The following is a 20,428-nucleotide window of genomic DNA, read 5'->3' on the forward strand; positions in this document are numbered from 1 at the left end:
GAAGAGTAAGTCCATTTCAAGAGTACTTGGAGCTTGTCTTTACCTCAAGGAAGCAGTGGCTTGTTCCATGAAGCTACTTTTGGCCAGTATGACTAATCAGGGAGAAGACTGCTATTTTTATTTCTATTCTACATGCACCAAATGTGACAGCTGCCCATTCCATCAATGTGAAGCTGCACTAGGAAACAAAAGTGTATGCACTCTGTGGCAAGAAGGCCATTGTTTTCGACAGGTTTGCAGATTTCGCCTCATGTAAACTGACAAAAAAGAAAGTGAAATTCCTTGCAATTGAGAAAATCGGCTAACAGAATATAAAAAACTAAATTTCGCTTTCCATCACACCAGAAGTTGTTATGTTGATGGCGTGTTCCTACCTCCAAGCAAAACTGTGTTACCCACTGTGCCTGAGTCACAAGAAGAAGTAAAGGCTAGCCAGCTCACAGTTCACCCGAACAAGGTGTTTGTTCACTCTAACTCCTCCCTTCAGCTTCGGAGTGAAATGACAGTAGGGAGTTCAGGAAACGTTCCCATCTCCACACATCCAACTGTTATAGTCAATATTGCAGATGATGATGATGAAGATGATGATGATGAAGATGATGATCAGTTTTCTGAGGAGGGCGATAAATGCAAAACACCTGCCCTGCAACCAACTCCTCACATCCATAGTGGATTACAAGTGGTTTCTGCCTGCAGTCCTGGAGTCAGTTAAGAACAAGTTGAATGTTTGAAATTTGGAATAAAAACTCTTGAGGAAATTAAATCAGAGAAAATGAAGGAAAAATCTAAGAAGCAAGGTGTTTTATTGGGAGTTTCCAGTGTTTTACATCAGCCTCAGTCCAATCCAGACCCTGAGAAGAAGGTTCAGACAGTGGTGAGGACTGTAACTCTATCAAGCAAACAGGAAGAGCCCTTGCTTAGACTGAGTCTTCTGAGAGACTGCAGAAACGAAAACTTTCAGTGGGTGGTGACAGTAGGTTGAGTTTTTATGTAAGTGGCCCACCTCTTGATTTATGTTTGCTTTCTCACTGTAAACCTCTGAATGATTCTATATCCTGGGAAGTTGATCAGATTTTGAGGTGTGTTTCTGGGTTCCTGACCCTACTCTTTGCTGGCTTTGCTCCTGTGCTAACAGCATCCCTGTGACACGTGGGAGTCTGCCTGCCTTTGGGTTGTTCAACCTATGCAGCTATTTCACATGCAGCCCCAGGTGCTGAGATTAATAGAAAGTATACAAGCTGGTGCAATTTGGTTAGAGACTAGAAGTTCTTGGCCTGTAAACAGACACTGTGTACAGGGGGCATCAGAAAACAAGACAAAACAAGACAAGCAAGCAAGCAAGCAAGCAAGGAAGCAAACAAACTAACAAAAACAAGCACTGGAATGAAAGTCTTAGAGATGGTGATGCCTTTGTCTTAGGGTCAGGAAACGTTGTGCTAATGGTGCCTGTGCATAGAGCTCAGACCTTCACATCCTGCACCTGGATTCAGTCTCAGCTGCTGCCCGAGAATGCATCACCCTTCCTATCTGCCCTCATCTGAGTGCCTGTCACCTGCCCTTTCTGATTCTTATTTCTAAAGATCTTCCCAATGTCAGCCCTCCACCAGCCATGCACACTGCTTCCCTGGAACCCAGTAGGTTCCACTGTTGACCATTTCCCCTCTCACCCCTCTCTCCATCACTTTCACAAATACACCTGGCTCCTGGTGCCCTCTGTATCAATCCTGATTCCGTTTCCATTGGTCCAACTATCTTGCATATCCCTATGACCTCCTGCTGTGTGGTCACTCTGTTTAATGGGGGCAATAATCAAAGTGTCATATGGAAGACACCTTAACTAATGTCGGAAACAATGGATTTGGGATGCCACGCCCAGCACTGTCTGAACCACACCCAGTGTTATAAGTGTTCAGTGATAATGGAGTACACATCAGTAGCTACTGGACAGTAAAGAGAACTGTTGGACTCTACGATCCAAACCAGGGCATGCACTCCCACAGAAACACACACGGAAAGGGGATTTGCTGTAAAAACATGAGATTTAGTGATAATAATAATAATAACCAGTGCACTGGGGTTCTCTCGAATGCAAGCAAGAAGAGAGAACTCCGAGTTGGAGCTAAAATCAATTTTTATACCATTTAAGGAGTGGACTAGAAAAGCTGACTAGGCACAATATGATTGATGGAACAGTGTGACTTTTAAACTGATTGGTCTTTGGGGAATGAGGTGACAAGGACCTCCCTTGTCTGTAAGTGACAAGGATTGGTCAGTCCTGCAGAGTGTGTTTACTTGCTCTGAGCCTTTCTCACCTGCAGGTGGGTTCCCTCCCCTGTGGTCTCAGGAATGTTAATCTGCTTTTCCCTTCCTCCTCTGAATGTTAATCTGGGAAGTGTCCTCTGACTAAGGAATGTGCTCCTCCCAGAATGTGTCCTGGGACAGTTAAATTTTAAGTTTAACCAAATTCCTAAAAGAATATTCTGGAGGGGCAACATTTCCATCAGCCTCTGAATGTTTGTTCCACCTGCAGACACCTACTCTTCCTGATTCTGCTTTTAAGTTCTTGCCACTGTCTCAAGATCTTTAAATGAAGCAGAGTGCAGAAGACTAAAGCTATAGCCCTTCCAAGCAATGGAGGTCTAGCAATACATTACTCTTTGAATCTGCTATGCATCTGTTGAGCACCCACACAAATCATGAATTTAATAGGATCACTAGTCATCACTAGGCATGATATAAACCTAAGCTTTTTATTCCATTCCATTTCATTTCATTTCATTTCATTTCATTTCATTTCATTTCATTTCATTTCAGGGCCATCATCTTTTCACTGCACTAAAGTTAAATGCTTTGAAGCAACCTGTCTATGAATACCTTAGGAGGAACATCACCATCCTCTTTACCAACCCCATTCTCTCTCACACACACCTCTTTCCAATAGAAGAAACTAGTAGAAGTACTCTGCTACAATTTTGTTAAGAGAAATGTTTGCTGTGCTCTCTTAAGGAAAATGGTCCCTTGATTATAGCAATGAGGAAATGCTCTTGTTTGGTTTCTAGTGTTAATAACACCACAGGGCTAACACATTAGCAACCTCTGTCATTCTTCATGGTTCACATTCTCTGTATCACTAAATCTTTGCAACAACTCGTGAATAAAGTTTTACTGGTCTCTGTTGTCCAAATGAGACAGTAAGCTCAAAGTAACTTGTTCACACAGCACTGCTATTCACACAGACTTCCCCAGGGCCAATGTGTCACATTTGTAATTGTATCACCATTTCTCTTGTGATTTCTGTCATTGTTAATTTTGCAAGCACTGTGCACAATGGAATCACCTGGTTGGGTGCTGCTGATTTGCTTGCACACTTTAAAGAGATGCTTTTTTTTTTTCCTGAAATCAAAGTTTAGCAATTTTAATACGGATCCAATGTGGGTTAAAGGTTGTCAGCAGAACACAATGATAAGTTTTATTTGAATACTTATTTTTTTCCTTTTCTTCTTTTTAATTTTGAAATTTTTTCCCAATCTGCTTTTATAACATTTTAATTACATGCAAGTATTAAGGTCAGTTCTAGGTTGAGGAACTAACAATACAATACAATAGATAGTCAAGGAACAAGCAAGACAATAACACAAATAGTCAAAGAAAAAGCAAGGCAATAAACAAAATCCTGTGAACACTCCTGTGATCACTGTTTCTAAGGGCTTATCAGAATGACCAAAATATCTGAGCCAACTTTCCTGTCCTAGCCCAAAGTCATTTTCATGCCCAAAGCCTACTTCCTTGTTCTAGCTTAAGATTTAGATTCCTGCCTGAAATTACTTCTTTGTTCTAGCCTAATGTCAGATTCCAGCCTGAAGCCCAGTTCCTTGTCCGTGGCCAATGTCAGTTTCCTGCCAAGAAGCCACAAAAGCTCTCCACATCTTCCCCCTTTATTATTTTATAAACAAGACTGCACTTGTCTTAGGTCATTCTGCCAAGAATGCCTTCCTTACCAGTTGTGGAATATGCCTTATCAAATGTAATGTACTTTCTGTCTTAGGTTGGTAAGGATCTGTGCAGAATCTTACCCATCCTTGGCTTGCCAGACTGTTAAATTAATAACTCTGTCTGGGGGTCCATTTTCAGTTTCAAGTCATGTACTTTGGCTGCCAACATGCTGATGTTGATAAAGACAAGCTTTAACATGATGGGCAGGAATAAAAATATTCCCAGGACAAAAAGGGTTAGCATGATCAAGCTATAAATGCCATTCTTGAAGCTTGGCCAAAATGAAAATAGTGACCTTAGGCCATGGATAATTTCATCAGCAGTATCTGCAGCATGAAAGTGCAGCAGTGTTGGGAGCCGACTCCTAGCCGAAAGTGGCTTTCATCTTTGCAGCCATCTCAGGCCATATACCCTGACAAGAGACTTGTTTTCAACAGCCTACAACAGCTGAGCACACTCTGATAAATATCTTGTTTTTCTCACATATCTTGTTTTGCTGTTTAGTGCCACCAGCTGCAAGGCGCACGTGATATCCATGTTGCTGGGTGCACGTGGTCTCCTCACTGCTAGCTAGGTGCACGTGATATCCACACTGCAAGGCACATGACGTAGTGCCTTCAGCTGTGCTTGCCCACGAGGGTAAGGCACGTGGTAAAGGATTTCCTTCCAATAAACGAGACTTGATCAGACTCCCTGTCTTGTCTCCATTCTTCGCGTCTCCATCCCCACTCTCTCTCTTGCTAGGCCCTGACCCGCGGACCGGAGCAGCAGAACGGGTGGTTACACAGTAGAACAGCATTCTTTAAAATCATAAGCTCACTATACAAAGTTAAAACATCCAGAGAGGTGTTAGAATTATGCCAAATACCCTGCAAGTGTCTTTTTCCCTAGTTTTAATGACTATCATTGTAAATTTTAGAAGTAACATAAATCCGTTGATCTTTGGCATGACACTTGAGATGACTCCTTATTCTTAAACTCTGAACCTCGTTCCAATAATTTGAATAGGGTAAAGAGCCTCAATCTGTTGTTCCACATGCCTATCTAGATCCTCTTGTATACTCAACACATTAGTAACATTTCTTTTTTTTTTTTTGCTAAATGATTAACAAAAGTAGCTATCTTAATTTCTTGTGTCAAAGCAATTGCAGAAACAGTGGTACTAGCAATTCATGTAATTAAACCTGTTATACCAGTAATAATCAAGCCCACTACCCTCTAGCTTCTGCTTAAACCTGACTCACTTCTTCCAGTACTTGCAAACTTCTTTTCAGAATACCAAGATCCTGTAATACTCAGGGCAATAAAACAAAAGCTGGGTGATAGAACTCCATAACAGACATGCCAGGTTTCAACACACTAACACAATTAGAAAGTGTACAATCAATATGACTTACATTAAAATGTAGAAAAAACAAAAGTAATTTTAACTTGACAATTGAAAGAGCCTTAACACATGTACTAACACTTGTTTCAAATCCAGATCTTGTCCCAACTTTAACTCTTGCTAACATAACATCATAGAGAACTGCAGCTAACTCCTAAATATGTCTCTGAAAATGACTAGAAGCAGCCTTCCAAATGACGACTGTTAATTGCAGTATTGGATTGACTTCTAGACCCACAAGGTCTGAAAACTTGAGACATGGCAGCTTATCTCATCTGAGATATAGGCAAGCAAAGTGGATCAGAAACATATGTCCAATGCAGCTTCCCAGTCGCCATTGTCAGGTCACTCAGCAAGCTGACAGGTCAGCATCATTCTTTGTCCCAGCATTAGCATGTCTCACCAACCACACTGTCAGCTATCATACTGTTTCAGCATCCTGCAGAAAAAAACACAAACATGCCCTCTTCTCCATATTAAATACCTGATCAGGAACATGCCATATGCCACTAAGTGGATCCTTCCTTTTCACCTAGGCATAAGTATGCTTAATTGTTGAGTGTCACAGACACTCAGAAGAAGCTCCTTGGCATCCAAATTTTTAAAAATTAAAAATAAAAAAAAACATGATTTAAATAAATTTGTGGCATATGGAGATATACTTCTCCCTTTTTTATTTTATGAAGATATTGTTTTAAAGTTCTATGGGCTTGTTCCACAATACCTTGTCCTTGAGGATTGTAAGGAATCCCTATAATATGGGTACTATTACATTATTGACAATAAGTCTCAAATGCTTGACTAGAATATTGAGTTCTATTATGTTTTAATCTGATTTGGAACAGCCAACATAGAAAAGCAATGTAGACAATAATTACATCTTTAGTTGCTTCTGTTAAAGCAGTTGCAAGTAGAAAGTGTGAAAAGGTATCAACAGTTGCATGTACATATTTTAATTGTCCAAAATCAGAAATATGAGTAACATCCATTCACTATAATTGATTAGGTATGAGCCTCAAGGATTAACACCATTATGTGGTACAGGTAGAAATTGAGGACAATCAGGACAAGTCTTTTCAATTTGATGTGCACATTCTCTATAAATACCAAATTGTTGTCTCAAGCTATTACTATTTTGATGATGTAAACAACGAGATTGTTTGTCTAACTCTTCCTGTGTAAGGCCTATAATCTGCCAGGTATACAAATCGGCTCTGGCATTGTCCTAAGGGGTCCAAACAATCCAGAACACGCTCTTAAATGTCCTAAAAAGTTAAGGAACAGTACACTCTCTTAAATGAACTGTATTTGCATAAGAAATTGCAAAATTTGAGAATTAGCAGTATCTAAAAAAGGAACAGTTTGAAGTAACTTTGAACCATGATCTATATATTGGCTATCAGTATACAAATTAAAAACTTGATTTTTTTCAGCATTTATTTTTCTAAACATTGGATATTTTATTTAATTACATTTCAGACATTATCCAATTTCCCTATTTTCCCCCTGAAGCCCTCATCCCATCCCCCCTCTTCCTGGTTCTATGAGAGTGTGCCCCCACCTACCAACCCACTCCTGCCTCCCTGCCCTGGCATTCCCCCACACTGAGGCATCCAGCCTTCACAGAACCAAGGGCCTCCTCTCACACCAATGCCCAACAAGGCCATCCTCCCCTACATATAAGACTGGAGCCATGGGTCTCTCCATGTGTTTTCCCAGGCTGATTGTTTAGACCCTGAGAGCTCTGGTTGGTTGGTATTGTTGCTCTCCCCATTGGGTGGAAACCCCCTTCAGCTCCTTCATTCCTCTCTCTAACTCCTCCATTGACCCCATGAACAGTTCAATGGTTGGCTGGAAGCATCTGCCACTGCATATGTCAGTCTCTGGCAGAGGCTCTTAAGAGACAGCTATATCAGGCTCCTGTCAGCATGCACTTCCTGGCCCCCACAACAGTGTCTGCCTTTGGTGACTGCTCATGGACTGGATCTCCATGTGGGGCAGTCTCTGGACAGCCCCTTCTTCAGTCTCTGTTCCACATTGTCTGCATATTTGCTCCCATGAGTATTTTGTTGCTCCTTCTAAGAAGTACTGAAGCACCCACACTTTTGTCTTCCTTCTTTATGAGCTTCATGTGTTCTGAGGGTTGTCACTTGGGTATTTTGAGCTTTTGGGCTAATATACACTTATCAGTGAGTGCATACCATATGTGTTCTTTTTTGATTGGGTTACCTCACTCACGATGATATTTTCTAGTTCCATCCATTTGCCTAAGAATTTTATGAAGTCATTGTTTTTAATAGCCAAGTAATATTCTATTGTGTAAATGTACCACATTTTCTGTATCCAGTCCTCTGTTGAAGGACTTCTGGGTCCTTTCCAGCTTCTGGCTATTATAAATAAAGCTGCTATGAAAATAGTGGAGAATGTGTCCTTTGTTATATGTTGAAGCATCTTTTGGGTATATGCCCAGGAGTGGTATAGCTGGATCCTCAGGTAATACTATGTCCAATTTTCTGTGGAACCGCCAGAGTGATTTCCACACTGGTTGTACCAGCTTGCAATCCCACCAACAATGGAGGAGTCTTCCTCTTTCTCCACATCTTCGACAGTGTCTGCTATCACCTGAGTGATCTTAGCCATTCTGATTGGTGTGAGGTAGAATCTCAGGGTTGTTTTGATTTGCATTTCCCTGATGACTAAGGATGTTGAACATTTCTTTAGGTGGTTTTTGACCATTCGAGTTTCCTCAGTAGAGAATTCTTTGTTGAGCTCTATACCCCATTTTTAATAGGATTATCTGATTGTCTGGAGTATAATTTCTTGAGTTCTTAGTATATATTTGATATTAGCCATCTATCAGTTGTAAGATTGGTGAAGATCTTTTCCCAATCTGTTGGTTGCCATTTTGTCCTATTGACAGTGTCCTTTGCCTTACAGAAGATTTGCAATTTTATGAGGTCCCATTTGTCAATTCTTGATCTTAGATCATAAGCTATTGCTGTTCTCTTTAGGGAAATTTCCCCTGAGCCCATGTGTTCAAGGCTCTTCCTCACTTTCTCTTCTGTTAATTTCAGTGTATCTGGTTTTATGTGGAGGTCCTTGATTCACCTGGACTTGACCTTTGTACAAGGAGATAAGAATGGATTAGTTTGCATTCTTTTACATACTGGCCACTGGACAGTTTTAGCTCTTTTGTCAAAGATCAAGTGACCATAGGTGTGTGGGTTCATTTCTGGGTCTTCAATTCTATTCCACTGATCTTCTTGCCTGTCTCTGTACCAATACCATGCAGTTTTTTTTTTAATCACAATTGCTCTGTAATACAGCTTGAGGTCTGGGATGGTGATTCCCCCAGAAGTTCTTTCATTATTGAGAATGGTTTTTGCTATCCTAGATTTTTTGTTATTCCAAATGAATTTGCAAATTGCTCTTTCTAAGACTATGAAGAATTAAATTGGAATTTTAAAGGGGATTGCATTGAATCTGTAGATTGTTTTGGACAAGATGGCTGGTTTTACCATATTAACCTTGCAATCCATGAGCATGGGAGATCTTTCCATCTTCTGAGATCTTCTTCAAACTTTTTCTTCAGGGACTTGAAGTTCTTGTCATACAGGTATTTCACTTGGTTGGTTAGATTCACACCAAGCTATTTTATATTATGTTGTGACTATTGTGAAGGGTTTCATTTCCCTAATATCTTTCTCAGCCTGTTCTTCCTTAGAGTAGAGGAAGGCTACTGATTTGTTTGAGTTAATTTTATAACCAGCCACTTTGCGGAAGTTGTTTATCAGGTTTAGGATTTCTCTGGTGGAAGTTTTGGGGTCACTTAAGTATACTATCATATCATCTGCAAATAGTGAGATTTTGACTTCTTCCTTTCCAATATGTAGTCATTTGACCTTTTTTTATTTTCTAATTACTCTGGCTAAGACTTCCAGTACTATATTAAATAGGTAGGGAGAGAGTGAGCAGCCTTGTCTAGTCCCTGATTTTAGTGGAATTGCTTCAAATTTCACTCCATTTAGTTTGATGTTGGCTACTGGTTTGCTGTAAATTGCTTTTACTATGTTTAGGCATGGGCTTTGAATTCCTGATCTTTCCAAGACTTTTAACATGAAGGGATGTTTAATTTTGTCAAATGCTTTATCAGTATCTAGTGAGATGATCATGTTATTTTTCTCTTTTGAGTTTGTTTATACAGTGGATTATGTTGATGGATTTTCATATATTGACCCATCCCTGCATCCCTGGCATAAAGCCTACTTGATCATGATGTCTTGATGTGGTTTTGGATTCGGTATGTGAGAATTTTATTGAGGTTTTTTTTTTTTTGCATTGATATTCATAGAGAGTTTGGTCTGAAGTTCTCTTTCTTTGTTGAGTCTTTGTGTGGTTTAGGTATGAGCATATTTGTGGCTTCATAGAACAAATGGGGTAGTATTCCTTCTGTTCCTATTTTGTGGAATAGTTTGAAGAGAATTGGTATTAGGTCTTCCTTGAAGGTCTGATAGAATTCTGCACTAAAACCATCCGGTCTTGGACCTTTTTTGGTGAGGAGACTTTTAATGACTGCTTCTATTTCTTTAGGGTTTATGGACCTGTTTAGATGGTTTATCTGACCCTGATTTAACTTTGGTACCTGGTGTCTGTCTAGAAAATTGTCCATTTCATCCAGATTTTCCAGTTTTGTTGAGTATAGGCTTTTGTAGCAGGACCTGATGATTTTTTGAATTCCCTCAGTTACTGTTATAATGTCTCCCTTTTCAGTTCTGATTTTATTAGTTTGGATAATGTTTATGTGCCCTCTGGTTAGCCTGGGTAAGGGTTTATCTGTCTTGCTGATTTTCATAAAGAACAAGCTCCTGGTTTTGTTTTATCTTTGTACAGTTCTTTTTGTTTCTACTTGGTTGATTTCATCCCTGAGTTTGATTATTTCCTGCCTTCTACTCCTCTTGGGTGTATTTGCTTCTTTTTGTTCAAGAGCTTTCAGGTGTGCTGTCAAGCTGCTAATGTATGTTCTCTCCAGTTTCTTTTTCTAGGCACTCAGAGCTTTCCTCTTAGAATTGTTTTTATTGTGTCACACAAGTTTTGATATGATGTGCCTTCATTTTCATTGAATTCTAAAAAGTCTTTGCTATCTTTCTTTATTTCTTCCCTGAGCAATTCATCATTGAATAGACCTTTGTTCAGTTTCCATGTGTATGTGGGCTTTGCATTGTTTTTGTTGTTATTGAAGACCAGCCTTAGCCCACAGTGATCTGATAGGATGCATGGGATAATTTTAATTTTCTTGTATCCATTGAGGCCTGTTTTGTGACCAATTATATGGTCAGTTTAGGAGAAGGTACCATGAGGTGCTGAGAAGAAGGTATACATTTTTTTTGTTTTAGGATAAAATATTCTAAAGATATCTGTTAAATCCATTTGTTTCATAACTTCTCTTAGTTTCACTGGGTCTCTGTTTAGTTTCTGTTTCTATGATCTGCCTTTTGCTGAGAGTGGGATGTTGAAGTCTGAGAGTGCTGTAGACTATGGGGACTTTGGAAGTTGAACTAAAGGTACTTATTATTATACTATGACTAGGTATGGCCCCCATAGTCTCATGTGTTTGAACAATCTAACTGGAGCCAGGGAGTGTAATGTGATGGGCTATGGAGTGGCACTTTTAGGAGGTGTGGCCTTGTTGGAGTAGGTGTGTCATTGTGGGTGTGGCCTTGTGGGAGGAAGTGCATCACTGTGGATGTGGGTTTTATACCCTGCTCTTAGCTCCCTGGAAGCCGGTCTTCTCCTGTTTGCCTTCAGAACAAGATATAGAACTCTCAGGTCCTTCTACACCAGGCTCCCACCTTGATGATAATAGACTGAACCTCTGAACTGGTAAGTCAGCTTCAATTCAATGTTCTCTTTATAAGAGTTGCCTTGGTCATTGTGTCTGTTTACAACAGTAAAACCCTAACTAAGACAGAAGTTGGTATCAGAGACTGGAGTATTGCTCTGATAGGCCTGACCATGCTTTTGTTTGGAAGAATGTGCATTTTGGGACTCTGGATTTGGAAAACAGTGGAATGTTTTATGTGGGTGCTTAATTGGCCATCCTAGTGGGAATATGGAAGAACTTGTTGTTGAGAGCAATTTCAACTGTGCATACATAGCCTATGAGATTTGAGTGGAGAAGAATTACAGTATGTGGCCTAGAGACTGTTTTTGTGGTATTTTGGCAAAGATGTGGCTACTTGTTGCCCTTGTCGGAAGAGTCCAGCTGAGGATAAGGTTAAAGAGATTTAAATTGATTGCATTGATGAAAGAAGCCTCAAAAAAGCCCAGTGGAGACTTTTTCTCTAGTTAATCCTCATGAAGAGCATTTTGAACAAGTGTAGCAAGCTTAGAAAGGAAAAATGTGAAATTTGTGGTTGGAGTATTAAGGTGCACTAGGAAGTGAAATGGAGCTGAATCCTGTGGTCCAAGAGATATTAGATTGAATCAAGGGATTGTTGCCCTTGGAGCAAGATCCCAGCCAGCTAAGATTAGATCCAGGCATGATAGTGGAAACCTTTAATCCCAGGAGAGTGAATCAAGCAGCTCTCTGAGTTCTGAGGCCAGCAGAGCAAGTTCTAAGAAGAGAAAAATCTTAGTCCAGAAGTGATGGGCCATACCTCTAATCCCAGTGCTCAGGAGACAGGAACACAGATCTCTGAGTTCCAAGTCAGTGTGTAGAGCAAGTTCCATCAGAGCCAATCAAAGGAGTTGGAAAACAGAAAGCTAGTAATAATGTGAAATAACAAGGAAGACGTTTTCTAGCCCCAGCAAGCAGCAGAACTCGGCAGTTTTCTCTGTACCACTCGTTGCCCAGGGTAAACATGTTGGCTGGTGGAGTAGAAGCTAATTGGGGCCAGGGAATGTAATATGACAGTTTGTATATGCTTGGCCCAGGGAATGTCACTATTAGGAGTTCTGGTCTTATTGGAGTAGGTGTATAACTATGAGTGTGGCCTTGTTGGAGGATGTGTGTCATTATGGATATGGGCATATAGTCTTACAGTCTCAGAAGGGGTATAGATTGATCATCCTTTGGATAAGGCTCTGTTCCACCACCTTGCCTTCCAGTTTCCTGACTCCACATTTTAAAAGCATCTTCCCATATGATTAGCCTTTGTTTTGTTATTTTTGTTGTTGTTGTTCTAGAGCTATTTCAGACCCTCCAAACGCCTTTTCCAATGCTTCCTACTCTTCAGAGTCTCTCAGATTCCTGGGAACTCAGGCAGCAGGTGATTTATGAATTTTTTTTTCTCTGTAAAAGACCACACAGATGCAAACAAACACCAACGTAACCCACTAAACAAAAAAAAAGCACACAAAATTATGGAGTCCATTTTATTCTGGTCAACTACTCCTGAGCACAAGGCCTACCCTAGAGAGTGGGTACCAGTGTCACTGTATTTTGAAGAAAACTTATAGATCCTCCCCTCACAGGTACCATTTAGAAATATTTTCTTGATTCAGAGTGGCACTTTGTCTTCCTCTGTCCTGAGATTGGTCTTGCTTTAACTTGTGTGTGTCTTGTGGATGTAGTTCCTGTGTGCAGCAGCTCTGTTGTGTCTGGAAAACAATATTTTCTTTGTGTATTCCATCATCTCTGGCTCTTACAGTCATTCTAACTCCACATCCTCATGGATCCCTGAGGGTGTGATAAAGACATCCCATTTAGGATTGAATGCTCCAAGGTCTCTCCCTCCCTGCACATTGAACACCCATGGGCTTGTATTAATTACAATCTGCTGCAAGCAGCATCTCTGATGTGGGATGGGCAAGGCACTGATCTATGGGTATAGTAATATGTGATTAGGAGTCCTTTTGCTGCTGTGTTCCTTTCATAGAGTAGTAGTACTGGGTTTGCCCTTAGGGTTCTTGACCCCTCAAGTCTCAGGTCTCAGCTTCTCACAGTGTCTGGTATGGGTTTTATCTCATGGTGTGGGCCTTGTCCAACAAAAAGTAAATCAGTTTATTACTCCTGTAGACACTTGTGTCCCTCTTGCACCACGATGGCTTATAGGCAGGTTGCTATTGTCATTCCAGGGTCTGTAGCTGGGTGTGAATATGGATGAGTTTTCTCTGATGCTATCAGGTAGAGTACTTTCCAACACTATGAACTCTAGCCAGTAGGACTGAAACATCTTCTAGTTTGGCACCAACTCAACTTCTTCAGGTTGTGGAGGGTACCCAATTACATTGGCAGTAGCCTGTAGTGTTTGAGGGATCTATGAGAACCACTTTGACTAGTGAGTCCACAAAAATGTAATCGACTCCTGGTCCTGGGGGTCGGTTACTTGGTAATGTATGAATGACTAGTTGGGTCATTATTTCTTCCCATGACATGGTAAATTCATTAAAATTCCTTTTATATATGTGTGTATTTTAGGGAGTTTCTGTGGTAGTAGGTTTCCATATGGCTTCTAGAAGGTTTTTAATGTTAGCTTTGCTTCTCCACAGTCCCTCCTTCACTCTGTCCTTCCATCCTCTTCTCCATTCACTACTACTATTAGAGTTTCCTCTTTATCCTTTATGGTACTGAATTCTTTTTTCCCTTCCTTGGGAGATCCCCTCGTCCCTCCTGGTCCTTTATTAGCTATCTAACCTTTGTGATTATTCTAAATGAGATGCACAACCCTAACGTTCAAATGCTAACATCCCCATAAAGAGCTAACATGCAACATGTATTTTTTGGTGCTTGGGTTTTGGGTCTCTCTGGATGATTGCTTCTATCTCCATCCATTTACCTACAAATATCACTTTCTTTAACAGCCGGAAACTATTCCATCATGTAAATATGCCACATATTTCATTATCCATCATCAGCTGATGGACAGCTAGTCTGTTTCTAACTTCTGACTATTATGAATAAAACAGCATTGAACACTGATCAGAAAGTGTCTCTGGAGTAAGATGTAGAGTCTTTTGGGTAGATGCCCAAGCATGGTCTAGCTAGATCTTGGGGCAGATCAATATTCAGGTTTTTGAGAACCCTTACCCTGAATTCCAGAGTGTCAATCCCATTGTGCAGTCTCACCAGCAATGACTCTTCTTTCTCTATATGCTCCTCAATGCGTGCTGTCATTTGTGTTATTGATCTTGGCCATTCTGACTTGGGCAAGACAATTCTCAAAGTAGTTTTAATTTGTATTTCTCTCATGATTAAGGATGTTGACCACTTTAAAAAGTGTCTTCAGACCCTAGAAATCTTGGGTTTCTTCTTGTTCGGCTGATGTGAGGACAGCGGGCGATTGCAGCTAAGAAAAGAGAAAGACTTGGCAGCACTCAGAAGTCGAAGACAATTTCATTGGTTCAGTTAATTTTCTATTCGATGATTTGGCGATATTCCCTGCCCAAAAATACTCCTGGGAAATTGAGGAGTATTAAGTGTGAGTAAAAGACATAATAGTTTGGAACTGAGTGAAGACACGGGTGTCCCTGTTGAAAGCAATCAGCTAACAATTTCTGTGGTTGAGTTGTCATTGGAAGAGTAAGTCCATTTCAAGAATACTTGGAGGAAGCAGTGGCTTGTTCAGGAAGCCACTGTTGGCCAGCATGCCTAATCAGGGAGAAGACTGCTATTTTTATTTCTATTCTACATGCACCAAAGGTGACAGCTGCCCATTCCGTCACTGTGAAGCTGCACTAGGGAATGAACGTGTCTGCACTCTATGGCAAGAAGGCCGTTGTTTTCGATGGGTGTGCAGATTTCACCACATGGAGATTGACAAAAAACGAAGTGAAATTCCTTGCTATTGGGAAAATCAGCCAATGGGATGTCAAAAACTAAATTGAGCTTTCCATCACACCAGAAGTCGTTATGTTGATGGAGTATTCCTACCTCCAAGCAAAACTGTGCTGCCTAGTGTGCCTGAGTCACAAGAAGAAGTAAAGGCTAGCCAGCTCACAGTTCACCAGAACAAGATGTTTGTTCACTCTAACTCCTCCCTTCAGCTTCGGAGTGAAATGAAAGTAGGGAGTTCAGGAAATGTTCCCATCTCCACACATCGGACTCTTATAGTCAATATTGCAGATGACGATGCTCAAGATGATGATGATGAAGATGATGGTCAGTTTTCTGATGAGGGCGATGAAAACAAAACACCTGCCCTGCAACCAACTCCTCACATCCATAATGGATCACAAGTGGCTTCTGCCCGAAAACCTGGAGTCAGTTTAAAGCAAGGTGAATGTTTGAATTTTGGAATAAAAACTCTTGAGGAAATTAAATCAGAGAAAATGAAAGAAAAATCTAAGAAGCAAGGTGTCCCCTCGGGAGTTTCCAGGGTTTTACATCAGTCTCAGTCCAATCCAGGCCCCGAGAAGAAGGTTCAGACAGTGGTGAGGACAGTAACTCTATCAAGCAAACAGGAAGAGCCCTTGCTTAGACTGAGTCTTAGTGAGAGACTGGGGAAACGAAAGCTTTCAGGGGATGGTGACTGGGATCCCCCATTAAAGCGAAGCCTTGCACAGAGGCTGGGTAAAAGAGTGGAACGACCAGAAACTGACATTGATAAAGCACCAAAGAAAATGAGAGTTCATAAAGTCGGTGAGACTCACGTGAAGACTTTAGAAGAGATTCTTCTAGAAAGAGCCAGTCAGAATCATGGAGAACTGCAAACTAAACTGAAGACAGAAAAACCTTCAGGAGCTGATGATCCTCCATCAGGAACAGGAAGTTGTTCCTCAGTGCAGATCAAAACCTTCTCTGAGGTCCTGGCTGAAAAGAAACATTGGCAGCAGGAAATGGAAAGACAGAAATCCAAAAAGGATCCACGTTACCTCAAGCTGAGAGAAGATACTGAAGTGAAAAAGACAGCGAATCTGCCAACTGTTGCTGTTAGCAGAGGACAACTAGAAGAGCCTGCAGGAAGAGCCAGGTCTATGTAGGAAGTGCGTGTTAAGATGCTAGAGGAGATTAAACTGGAGAAGGCCCTGAGGATGCAGCAAAGCTCTGAGAGTAGTGGCAACTCCCGACCTCAAGCTGAGGCTGCCCCAAGGCAGAAGAGGCTTCTCCGCATCCCCAAGAGAGCAGGTGCAAAAGAAGAGAAAACACTTGAACTTGAAGACAGTGGTGATGCTCCTTCCCAGAACAGTGTGTCCAAGATGGAGGCTGTTGAGACTTCAGATGAGACCATAAGTGACCCCACAAAACTTCCAGCCAACAGATGTGGCACTGTCAAAGAGAAACACACCGAGAGACAGCAGGGGAGAGGAAAGTCACAAAACGAGAAATCAGCCTTTTCATCTGAGCGTGGAGATGAGGCTTCTTGCTCTACCAGAGTGATGGGGAAGCGGGTGCTCACTCCTATATCTGGCATCACTAGGCACCTGGCAAAACGGCTCCACGTGGAGTCATCCCAGAGAGGGGAGGTAGAAACCAACCCCAAAGTAAATGTGAAGCCATCTGTGGTCGAGGTTGTCTCACTTCCCATATTGGCTCCCAAAGGCAGGGCTGTGGAGGTGCACTCTGCTCCCATCGCAGAGGTGAAGCCCTTCAGCTTCAGCAGCGCCCTGCAGGGAAGCCCCACCAAGAAAGCAGCCCCACCAAGAAAGCAGCTGTGGCTGTCATCCAACTCCTCTCTGAGGATAAATCAATCACCATGTCTGAGATAGAAAAATCGAAAGACAGTTCTGTGCTGTTTTCAGCCCAAGCTTCTTGAGAACACTTGCTCCAGAAGGATCTGGCCCTTCCTCATCCCAGAGGGCAACAAATCCATTCTGCCTCAGCTCGGCCCCGACGGGAAAGCCTCCAATCTGTGAAAGATGACTTCGGTAAACTAATATGGGAAATTTCAGGGGGCGAATTAGAAGCTGGGATGGACTTGGATCCTGGGAAAGATGAAGATGACCGTCTGCTTGAGCTCTCAGAGATGATTGACAGTTTAAGCTGAAAGGGATAATGAGGACACTTTAAAAAGTATACCTCTAAAGTACCTGTGTGTATCCTGGATTCCCTAGGGTTGGATCTTTTACATCCCTTGATAAATAACTGTTTTGTCCATTTGATACCAATGTTCAGCATTTTTGAGAAGAAAGTTCTGTAATGCCCTTCTCTCCACATGAGACTGAGCCCCAAATGAAATGGTGCCCATGAACTCAGTGGTCCTTGAAGTGTTTGTCAGTGTGGGCTAGCTTCCCCTGCTGTATTTATTTATGAATTGTCTTAAGTTTATCAGCGTTTAAAATGAAGACAGCTGCTAACCTTTGTTAACCAAATGTCATGGTGCCACTAAACAAAAGACCCATTCGAGAAGGGAAAAAGCCCTCAAGCTGCCAGTATTGATCGACAGACTATCAGTACACTGGACTGGACTGTCCTAAGGATGGCAAGATTCTCTGAGAGGTATTGGACACCTCCAGTTCCTTTATTTCTGGATTGAGTTCTCGGTTTTCAATGTTTGTCTTCTTCATATAACCTCTAGGTTTAGACTTGTGAAGGAACAAGTCTGATGCGGATAATAGTGTTGCCATGAGACACTGTACAGAATTGGAAGAAGGAATGAGAAGACTTTTTCATTGTGACACATTCTGTACATGGCCACATGGTTTCTCAAAGGGAAATCCTGGATCTCCTGTCATGTTGGCTCCTAAGGAACTGCTGTTGTAAGTGGCTCATCAAGAGTTGAAGTTCATGTAGCCTTGTAGGGAATATGGAAATAGAAGAAAGCCATGGGACAGCCAGTTCAGATTGGGAAGATTTGGATGATTCTGCACATGCAAAAATGACTTGAAGTTTCTGGATAGACACTTGTACCAATCCATCTTCGGCTGACTGAATGTTGTGTGATAGCCCTTCTCCAAAGCAGAGGTGGAAGGTTCTGGTTTCACGACATTTTATAAACACATTTCCTTTGTTAAACTGGCCTATAGACTGTAGGTCTCTTTTGTATATAACCTTTCTTCTTTTTCTTTAAATAAAAAAAACTATTCATATTTAATGCCCTGTATTAGTCAATGATTTGTGTTTAACATTATTTGAACCATTTGACATTAACAAAAGAGAAAGGAAAAAACTGTCTTTGGCCATCATTGTTTCATGTTTTTAGTATTCTCTGTTTAGTTTTATACTCACTTTTAGTCAGGTTATTTTCTTGATGTGTTTTTTTCTTTCTTTTCTTTTTTTTACTTATTGTATCCCAGATACTAACTCTGTGTAAGATGTGTAATAACAGTTTCCCCCTGTTCTTCAGGCTTCTGCTTTGTTCAAACGGTGCCTCTTGCTGCACAGAAACTTTTAAGCTCCATGAAGTTCTGTTTATTAATTGTCCTTAATGGCTATATTACTGTGGTCCTTGAATCACTTCTCTTTTGGTAAGAGCTTCACCTTAAAATATAAACAGAATCTGCTACAAAATCCAGGGATCAAGTGTGTTTTGATGACATCAGACAAATCAACATGGAAAATTTTTAAAGAATTAAATGTTTGTTCTATTTAAAAAAAGTATATTTTAAAACAGATTATTTGAGCCACACTAAACTAAAGTTTCTTTTCTCAGAACTACCTTCTGGGGTGTTAGACTTCCATATTGTTGAGGTTGTTAGAGGACCATATCTAAGAACCAAGGTGGTAGGAATGGAGGCAGGAATTGTGGGTCAGAAGCACTGTGCTCTACCATTCCTGTGGATGTGGAGTCATTGATGCTTTACAGAAGAATCAGAAAAGATTCCCTTGTCCACAGAAATACCAAGACTAGGAGGAATAGCCTATGAGTTGGGTAATATGATCAATATCCCACAAGATGAAGGCAGCCAGGATTCTTAGGACTCAAACAATAACAGGATATATTGGGACTCATGTAATAGCAATGTTTAGAGCTTGTGGCATGTAGGTTTGGGGAGGGCTGTCTTATCATTAAGCTAGATGCAAAGTCTTTAATGAAAGCAACAAATACTTTTGAGCCAGCTTCTATCCCGTTCAAGGCTGGGAGATGTTCTGTTCTTTCGGACTCTGTCAAATGCTCTCTGAAGCTTCTTCCTTTGCAGGTTGGGTTAGTCAGTGGGTTGAGTGTTTATTTATGTGGCCCACCTCTTGACTTATGTTTGCTTTCTCACTGCAAACCTCTGGCTGTTTCTATGTCCTGGGAAGTTGATCAGATTTTCAGGTGTGTTTCTGGGAGGATAGGCTCTTGGGTTCCTGACCCTACTCTTTGCTGGCTTTGCTCCTGTGCTAACAGCATCCTTGTGACACGTGGGAGTCTGCCTGCCTTTGGGTTATTCAACCTGTGCAGATATGTCACATGCAGCCGCAGGTGCTGAGACTAGTGGAAAATGTACAGGCTGGGGCATTTTGGTTAGAGACTAGAAGTTCTTGGCCTGTAAAGAGACACTGTGTAGAGGGGCTTCAGAATAGAAAAACACAAGACAAGACAAAACAAGACAAGGCAAGCAAGCAAGCAAGCAAGCAAGCAAATAAAAACAAGCACTAGAATGGAAGTCTTAGAGATGGTGATGCCTTTGTCTTAGCGTCAGCAAACCTTGTGCTAATGGTGCCTGTGCATAGAGCTCAGACCTCCACATCCAGCACCTGGATTCAGTCTCAGCTGCTGCCCGGGAATGCATCACCCTTCCTATCTGCCCTCATCTGAGTCCCTGTCACCTGCTCTTGCTGATTCTCATTTCTAAAGATCTGCCCAGTGTCAGCCCTCCACCAGCCATGCACACTGCTTCCCTGGAGCCCAGCAGGTTCCACTGTTGACCATTGCCCCTCTCACCCCTCTCTCCATCACTTTCACAAATACACCTGGCTCCTGGTGCCCTCTGTATCAATCCTGATTCCGTTTCCATTGGTCCAACTATCTTGCATATCCCTATGACCTCCTGCTGTGTGGTCACTCTGTTTAATGGGGGCAATAATCATAGTGCCATATGGAAGACACCTTAACTAATGTTGGAAACAATGGATTTTGGATGCCACACCCAGCACTGTCTGAACCACACCCAGTGTTATGTGGGAGTCTAGCTTGAAATGGACAGGTTCCACAGTGGAGGCAGGGAGGGTAGTTCTAGGGAGAGTGA

The 20,428-nt window shown here is 41.4% G+C and overlaps 2 pseudogenes; both read left to right on the top strand.

Moving 5' to 3' along the window:
- The first annotated feature begins 88 nt into the window (after positions 1-88).
- LOC114634033 lies at positions 89-1,146 on the top strand (annotated as a pseudogene).
- Positions 1,147-14,965: 13,819 nt separating this feature from the next.
- On the top strand, positions 14,966-17,330 carry LOC114634034 (annotated as a pseudogene).
- Positions 17,331-20,428: the final 3,098 nt, after the last annotated feature.

The sequence above is a fragment of the Grammomys surdaster genome, unplaced genomic scaffold, assembly GCF_004785775.1.
Source record: "Grammomys surdaster isolate TR1022 unplaced genomic scaffold, NIH_TR_1.0 822, whole genome shotgun sequence".
Classification (NCBI taxonomy): Eukaryota; Metazoa; Chordata; class Mammalia; order Rodentia; family Muridae; genus Grammomys; species Grammomys surdaster.